Genomic DNA, 8,098 nt, shown 5'->3' with positions numbered 1-8,098 from the left:
GCCGAGCTGGTTTGTTTACCTGCCGCGTCCACAGGTTTGGCCGATCGCGGCTCCCACCGGCTGTGGTTCACCACTCCAGGCCAATGGGAGCTGCTGGAAGCGGCAGCCAGCACGTCCCTCGGCCCGCGCCACTTCCTGCAGCTCCCATTGGCCTGGAGCAGCGAACCGTGGCCAGTGGGAGCTGCGATCAGCCGAATCTGCAGACGCGGCAGGTAAACAAACTGACCCGGCTTGCCTGGGGCTTTCCCTGAACAAGCGGCGGCCCTAGTTTGAGAACCACTGCCCTAGGAATCAAAGGGCTGAGTGTCTCACAGCTCTTCCCAAATCCCCAAAAGTAGCTGTTACGGGCCAACTTCTGTCCTCCGTCTTCCCATGCAACTGTATTGAGCTCAGTGGGGTTGCACAGAGTGTGAGTTAGTACAGAATGTGACCCTGCATCTCCCCTAAAGTTAAGTTAAAACCAAGTTACTGATACAGTATGTTAACAGCACTACACCATCCCTCACATCAGGTAATTGTTTAAATATCTCCAGACGGTGAGGAATCTCTCTGGGGAAGCCATGAAAAAATTGCAGCCTCACTGTGAAAATGGAGGCCAAAAATTTCTATAATTTATCACCTTGTCAATCCCATTAGTAAATGCACATCGGCATCAAGTGTGCCCTGAATCCTTTAGAGTGAAATTCTGCCCTCGGATGCAGACCTCAGGTTCCTTTTGACTTCAACAGAAGCCGCATGCATAATAGCCGTTTAATAACAATACACCTGCAATTCATTTCTAGATGGAAAAGAATGAAAGGTTCAGTTTTGAGCCTGGTGTATGTGTACCTAGTTGAGAGGAATAAATGTTTCCTATTAGTCTAATACAATGCTGGCTGGTGTTACTTTCTCAGAGTCTTCAGCTGCTGCACAGTTATACTAAAGAAAATATAGGGCCCATTTTTTATTTATTCTAGCTCTAGAAGTATGAAGGACCTCAGAGTAAAAGGGTAATTTACTCCCCTTTTAAGGCTCCTTGACACTGGAAAAGTGGTGTGGAAGAGCCCAGTGTAATTAAAATCTGACCAATAGAGTCCAAACCATGGGTATTTCACCATTCTGATCACGGCCTTGTGAAGTTAGCTATATGAATTGATTAATAACGTGCAGATATAATTGTCTTACCATTACAGAGAATTTAAATCCTAGCAACTCTTAAAGGAGCTAATGAATTTAGGGCTCAGTCTTGCAAGGTACTGAGCAATCTGCTTCAATCCAGCAATCAATCTGGCTCAGCTCTGGGTGTGGGGAGGAAACAAAAAGTTCCTTGCGTTTAAATGATAAATACATTTGAGGAAACCGTGTGATCTGCCCAGGGACATTTCATGAGCAGAGTGGGGGTCTGCAGTCTCAATCTTTTAAATCAAGTTTATGTGAAATACTCAGTCCATATAAATCAATAAGGCCCAGATCCTGCATACACATATTGAACTGCACGGTGAGTTGAATGAGGCAAGGAGCTCATAGCATGTGCTAAAGTGTTTGCAGGATCGGGGCCTAAATGTTGCTATTTTCTCTTCTTATTAGTATAATCTTCTAATTAAAATGTATTGGCTCTGCAGTCCTCCCTAGGCTCCACACTGAACTCTGTTAAGGACTGCTTTGCAATTCCCATTTTTCATGGAGTGTCTGTACTTAAAAGGAAAAAGGAAAAGTACAAAAAGGAAAAGAACTCGCCTGGTGAATTTATTCCCTGTGAATTATTCACACGGGTCTAGATTTAAGAAAAGACAGATGCCTGTGCTGAAGTCCACACCTATTCGGGAAAGCACTTAACCTCATGCTGCACTTAAGCATGTGTTTTACTAGAGGCCTCAAGTCTGCTAGTTACTGTGATGGTATGAGCACATCTTAAGTCCAGATCCTCAAAAGGTAGTTAGGTGTCTAACTCCTATTGAATTCACTAGGAGGCACCTAAATTCCTGGGCCTTAGTGACTTCCAAGATAATTTGCGGTTCATACTACAATTTGGGAAGTGTCATTTATGTGATGGTCACCAGGGCCATGTAAGTTGTGTCTAGCGATCTCTGTCTGTCTAGTTATCTGTCTGTCTGAATCACAGGAGAGGTGAGATGGGGGCTGCCCCATGACTTTGTGAAGATGTTGCTTATCCTTGAAACTTAAGGACATTGAACAGTGACATCTCTTGCTGATAACTGGCAAGACGGATTGGAGTTATTGTCACTGTCTCTGGAGGCGACTATAGTTTTCATCCCTTCCAAAGCTCTGTGATGAATATACGTAGCTCGGGTAGAGCCCACGTGCCCACATCCAGAAGGAACTGAGCTGGGAATTTTTCATTGCTTTTGCCAAACTTGGGGAAGGGGCCAGAGCTTGGGGTAGGGGGAGAAAGAGGAATAAAAAAGCCAAGACGAAATAAAACACAAAAAGTCTAGTGATGAGACAGCTACTTGTCTCACAAAATTAGCTCTTTCACTCCCACTGAATAGCCTCTTACAAGAGCAGTTTATTTCAATCTCCTTTTCTTCCTGAAATGAGGCTGTAGTGAGGAGCAATTACAATGAATATTTCCCCTAATCCTGGTGCCGCTGACACATCTACTACCAGCTACATTAACTCTTTGATGGGCTAGTAAATATATAAATGCATCTTGGTTTTTCAGACACTCGGGTATTAAACTTCTTCCCTTCGTGCCAGCTCCAGTTCTCAAAGTGCCATTGGTGCGACTGGAAGCTGACCTGGGCCCTGAAACTGACTAACCAACATTGGGCCTAGTTCATTTATGCCCCACAGTTCTGTTGGTGTCACTAGGCCTAAGTAAACCAAAGTTTTTCCATGCTGTAAACTTTAACCAGCCTAAGATGCTAATAAACAGCAAGCAAAATTTGTAACTGTCAGCTTTTTTAGCTTGCAGCTGCAGGACAGTTTAAAACAGCAAAAAGCGGCGGGGAGCCAGGGGAGAAGGGGCAGAAAAGTCTACATGCGCCTGGGCCGACAAGGCCAAAGATAAGCATGCGAATGGGAACTTTTCTAACACGCTAAAATGTAATGTTTAAAGTAACTGCTGTTGGGAAAGGAGGGGTGAGGGGGAAAACAAAACAAAAGGCTTACACAAACAGCTTAAGGTATAAATGCTGGGACCCCGCCTCCGCGCGGGTGTGCAGGATTTGAGAATGCTTTTTCTCCCTGGCACCTTTTTTTTTGGGCTCAAATAAACTTGGTTTGCTTCTCCATCCTGGTGTGTTAATTAGTGCGACACACAACGGGCAACGAACCCCACTGCTGCCTCCTCAGGCCCTTTGGCCGGCAACAGTTTTGGCGTCCCTGGGTGGGCTCGAGGCAAAATTGTGCCTTGCCCGGACTCCTCCGATGGCCGGTGGAAGATGGTCACAGCCGACGCCCAGCGTGCACCGGTGCCTTTACTGGGGGCCTCGGCAGAGATGCATCAGGCCGACCTTGAAGGACACAATGGTGCAACACACTCAGATAGTGGAGAAGCAGCTGCGGGCGACGGTGAGGAACCGGTCCTGTGGATAAGGTAGGAACAGTCCAGTGGTATGGACTTTTGCCTGAGGCTGGGGACGCCCAGCTGTTGTACTTCCCACTAGACGAGAGAGCGTCGTATAGTGGGTCAAGGGCAAGCCCGTGGTATGGGGCAGGGACAGAGTATAGGTACGGCACGGTGTACACCCTTAGAATGCATTCTGATGAATTGGAAAGTGTTTGAATCAGATCCATTGGCTAAAAGCAAACTGAAAAGATTCTATACAGTAGACTGGCCTCAGTACCAACTAGAGGACCAGGAAAGGTGGCCACCGGAAGGATCACTTAATTACAACACGATCCTCCAATTACTCCTGTTTTGTCAGTGAACGGGTAGCTTCTGAAGCTGTTTGTATGGAGAGCTCTTATAAAAATCCCCCATCATATGCCCCAGAGCTGCACTGGGAGGAGGACTGTCCGTGGGGGATGTCTGTCTCTGTTGGGCTCATGCCATCTGAACTTATTGACTGTGCAGCAAGATAAGATGCATCGTGGTAATAAGAAATAATGGGAATTTCGGCGGCATTTCGGCGGCGACGCCTCTCGATGACATCACTTGCCGTTGACAAGCGGCGTCATCGAGAGGCATCCCCGGGGGCCAGGACGCAGGCGCATTAAGATGCCCCTGCGGGCACCGCGTTGGGGACCCCTGGCATACCCTAAAGGGGAAGCATTGGCATAGCAGTTCTACTACTCCCCAACAGGATCTCCCAGTGCACAGACCATGTCGGAGGATAAAAAGGACATGGGAGGGATGACACTACGTCTAGGCTATTCCTGGCTGCCAAACAACCCCTGGCAGTTAAGCTCGTGTTAGGGTACCCCCTCAGCCTTATCTAACCTCTGCGGGAAGGCCATAGTGGCCTTCCAGCAAGTCTGGCATAGGAGAGGTTTAATGATAGCAGATATCAGCTCTGCAGGTGGAATGAATTTGATTCATGATGCATTAACTGTAAGGGAAATATTGACACTTTGATGGCAGTCATCTTAGAGTTACTGACAGATCAAGACCTTATATTTAAAACAACATCGAGGTTCAGGGTTCGATTCTACAGGTGTTGTAGGTGCAGCCCTCCCAAGGAAGTCCAGAGCAGTTCCATGCACTGAGTGGCTGGATCCTTAGAACTGGCAGATGTGGATTAAAAAGCCAGAATAGTCTAAGAGAATATCCTGCAAGTAGTCCTTATTGAAATCAGGAAGAGTTTAGGCTATGCTATGGAATAGACTCTGATTCTGGTTCTCATTCTGGTCACAAAGTGTGACAACCTTCAGAAAGGAAGGAATCACAAGCAAGTGCTAACTGAGTCTAAAGGCAGTCCAAAGTTTCCAACCAAAATGAAAAAAAAATCACAGAAAATCTCTGTTCCATTCAAAAAACAATATGGTTTTTGATTCAACAAAAATTAAAAATAGTGTTTGGTTTTAGTATTTTGGGGTTTTCCTTCACATTTCTCTTACTTTTTTCCTTCCCCCTTTTCCAGTGGGGGAAACAAAAAGAGTAGAAAAAGGAAGTAAAGTGGCGGGGATATCAGTTTTCTGCCGGTGAATAATTAAAGAACGTTGAACAAAGCAAACCTTTCTGGAAGGGTGGAGGGTTCAGATTTTTTTGTGGAAAACCACATTTCAACTGCCAAAAACCATCTGAGTTTGATTTGCTTTACGGTAATCTGAATGTCTACTATAAACCCCATTGTTACTTGTAAATATCTAGCCACTGATTGGATTAGACATCATAAAAATCGAGGGATATTTGGGAAGGAAAACGGTGCCATAAGCTTTGACTCCATTAAATTGAATCCTGGACTGACAGGAGGGACAGAGCAGGAAAACTGGTCATTGCTTTGCTAAAATATACTCCTATGGGGCCTGTCTTTTCTAGAAAGGGGGGAGGCAGATTGTACCAAAACGTAAAGCAGCCAGAACCCTGGGAGGCATACGATAACTTCCACTGACCCCATCCAAAAGCTGTGCCTAGAAGGTACAGTTTTATAGCTGTGGTGTGCCAGGTTTCTATATATCATGAAATTCACTAATTATCACTACAACTTGTCCCGATGAACAGTTAACAGGCGCAGCCAGAAATCCAGGGGTCTGATTTTTAGACTTGAGCTGTAGCTAAAGTCAAAGAGAGGTGTGGGTGCTCAGCATCCCTGAAAATCTGCCCCTAACCGGGGTTGTTCTTTAGGCTCAGTCTCCTAAAACACACAGAGGCAGCCAAAGTGTGCTGTAACCAAGCCCTTCCTTCTTGACCCACTTCCTTATAAAAGCACAGCAGGTGTGGCTGTGCTAAAAGTCGAAGCCAACAGCGCCATCTACTGACTCCAAGGCATTATTGCCTATTGCAGACAACAACCAAATTCCAAACACTGAGGAATAGGAAAGCCATGCATTTATTACGGCAGGAATGCTCAAAGGCTCCCTGCCTTAGTCTCGTTTCCACACTAGAGGGGTGTACCACTTTGACTATGCCAACACAGTTCAGGCAGTACAACTTTTGAGGCTACACAAGCCCATAGCTGCACTATCCAAACTAGATACTTCTCTGCATCTGATATACCCAAAGGCAAAATCCCAAAGTAATGTGAAGTGCTCAGGCCTTGAACTCTGTTCCCAGCACTATCTGTGGAAACCAGAGGTTTAATCTGTCCCAGCCCTTTTATCTTTAGAAGGCTGTTGCTGTGGGAACCACCACCCTCTACTGGGCAGAGCAGCAGGCCTGGATAAGCACTAATACTCCAACATTTATTAAGCACACAGGTGCCAGGTTTGGCAGGAAGGAAGGCACAGTGCTTCTTGCTATGCAAACAAGCACTTGGCTCAGACGGAGTCTGCTCATGCTTCTGGAAAACATGTAATTCACAAGGCCGTGCTGAGCTGCTTAACACAGGTATTGGCGTTAGTCACTCCTCTACTGACATTATACTATTCCTATGGTTATTATTTGTTATTTGTATTGTAGTAGCACCAAGGGGCTCTGATCATGGCTCAGCTATATTAGGGGCTGTACAAACACTTAACAAAAGGTGGTCCCTCCCCCAACGAGCTGACTGTTTAAGTAAAGATCCCATTTCTTTACTCACCCCCCCAGGTAGTAACTTGATAACTGTCCTGCTACTGGACGCCTGTATTTTAGGGGCCAAAGATCCTGAGTTGCATCCCCAATACAGAACGCATGCAAAGGAGCAGCCCGCTATGGGTGCAGCCATGGGTGCATTGCGCAGCCTTCCGGACTGTCAGGCCAATGCCCCAGGAAGCTAATGTCAGCTCAGAAGAATTAATCATTGATGGAGCAGGAGCCATGGAATCAGATTTGCTTTTTTTATTTTTTCAGGGAAGCCATTCTCGCATTGCACAGCAAACTGGCCTTCCCCCTTCGCGAAGCTGATGTCTTCGAGGAATTCAAAAAGCAGGAAATTGCATCAGCGTTCAACGCAGCTGCTGACTGTTCTTTTCGTTGCTGTCACTTTACACAATGCTCCTTACATGATAAACATTTCCAAGGGCTTCTAACTGCCAGTGGGGAGGGGAGCTGGAGAACAGGGAATGGGGGATGGGCCAAAACAGAAGAAAAATTTCTTGCATCTTTAGCCTTTCTCCCAGATCCATTATCCAGCTCCTTTCATAGGCTGCTAAGAAGTTAATGTAGGAAAAGATTTATTAGGCTACCCACTGCCAGCCCAAGATTGTTCCATGGGGCACAGTCGTTTCATATAGTACAAGGCTAGGAATAATATTGGGAGGAAACAGTCACTGCGTCTGCCTGGTTCAATGGTAACTTAGCCAATCGAACCTGGTGTTAAAATACTTATTGACTGGATATGTGAGGCTGGTGTAAATCAGTGTCTCTCCACTGAAGTCAATGGAGCTACAAGATTTGCATCCGTTGAGGTCTGGTCCCATGCACTGGGAAGGAGTCTTCTTTCATAAGGAGACCCCTCACTGCAGAAGAAACACGTGCTGCTTAGTGGACTGCAGGCTGAGAACCTGCTGCTTTATTCAACTACAGAACAAACAGAGTGAACATGGGGCGGAGAGGGGAAGGGAACTCCAATTAACTAAACCAGAAGGGGTGGAGTATGGCTTCAACCCATAATACTCTGAGTAATCCGGTTAAGCCCTCGATGACCATTTTACAACACTTGCAGTGATAGCCTCCAACTGATCAGAGACAGCATAAACAAGCCTTTTGTTCAAAACCCTTTTGAAACACGTTCTATTCCTAGTGCTCCGGTACAGGAGTTTTCCTTCCACATGTTGGATTTCCGGGGATACTGGAAGTGCAACACTGAGGTTTTGTGCAGGCTGCAGAACTGTGTAGCCCCAGCAGCCCTGCTCCAGACACCTGAGTCACATGGATCCCGGACCTGCCTTTGCCTCTGCATCATTTTTAACCTTGCTGAGCTTCGGCCTGTGCAGAGGGACTGCAGGGTGACAGGGTATCAATCGGGGCCCCTCTGAGTGGATCCTGCAGGGATTTGGGCCGGGTTTACAAAGGGCTTTGTGTGCCCACACAGGCAGTTAGGGGCCTTGTGGGACTTTCAGGAGTGCCTGCGGG

Source organism: Mauremys reevesii, unplaced genomic scaffold (genome assembly GCF_016161935.1).
Source record: "Mauremys reevesii isolate NIE-2019 unplaced genomic scaffold, ASM1616193v1 Contig27, whole genome shotgun sequence".
Lineage (NCBI taxonomy): Eukaryota > Metazoa > Chordata > Testudines > Geoemydidae > Mauremys > Mauremys reevesii.
Note: the sequence above shows the minus strand (reverse complement) of the source record.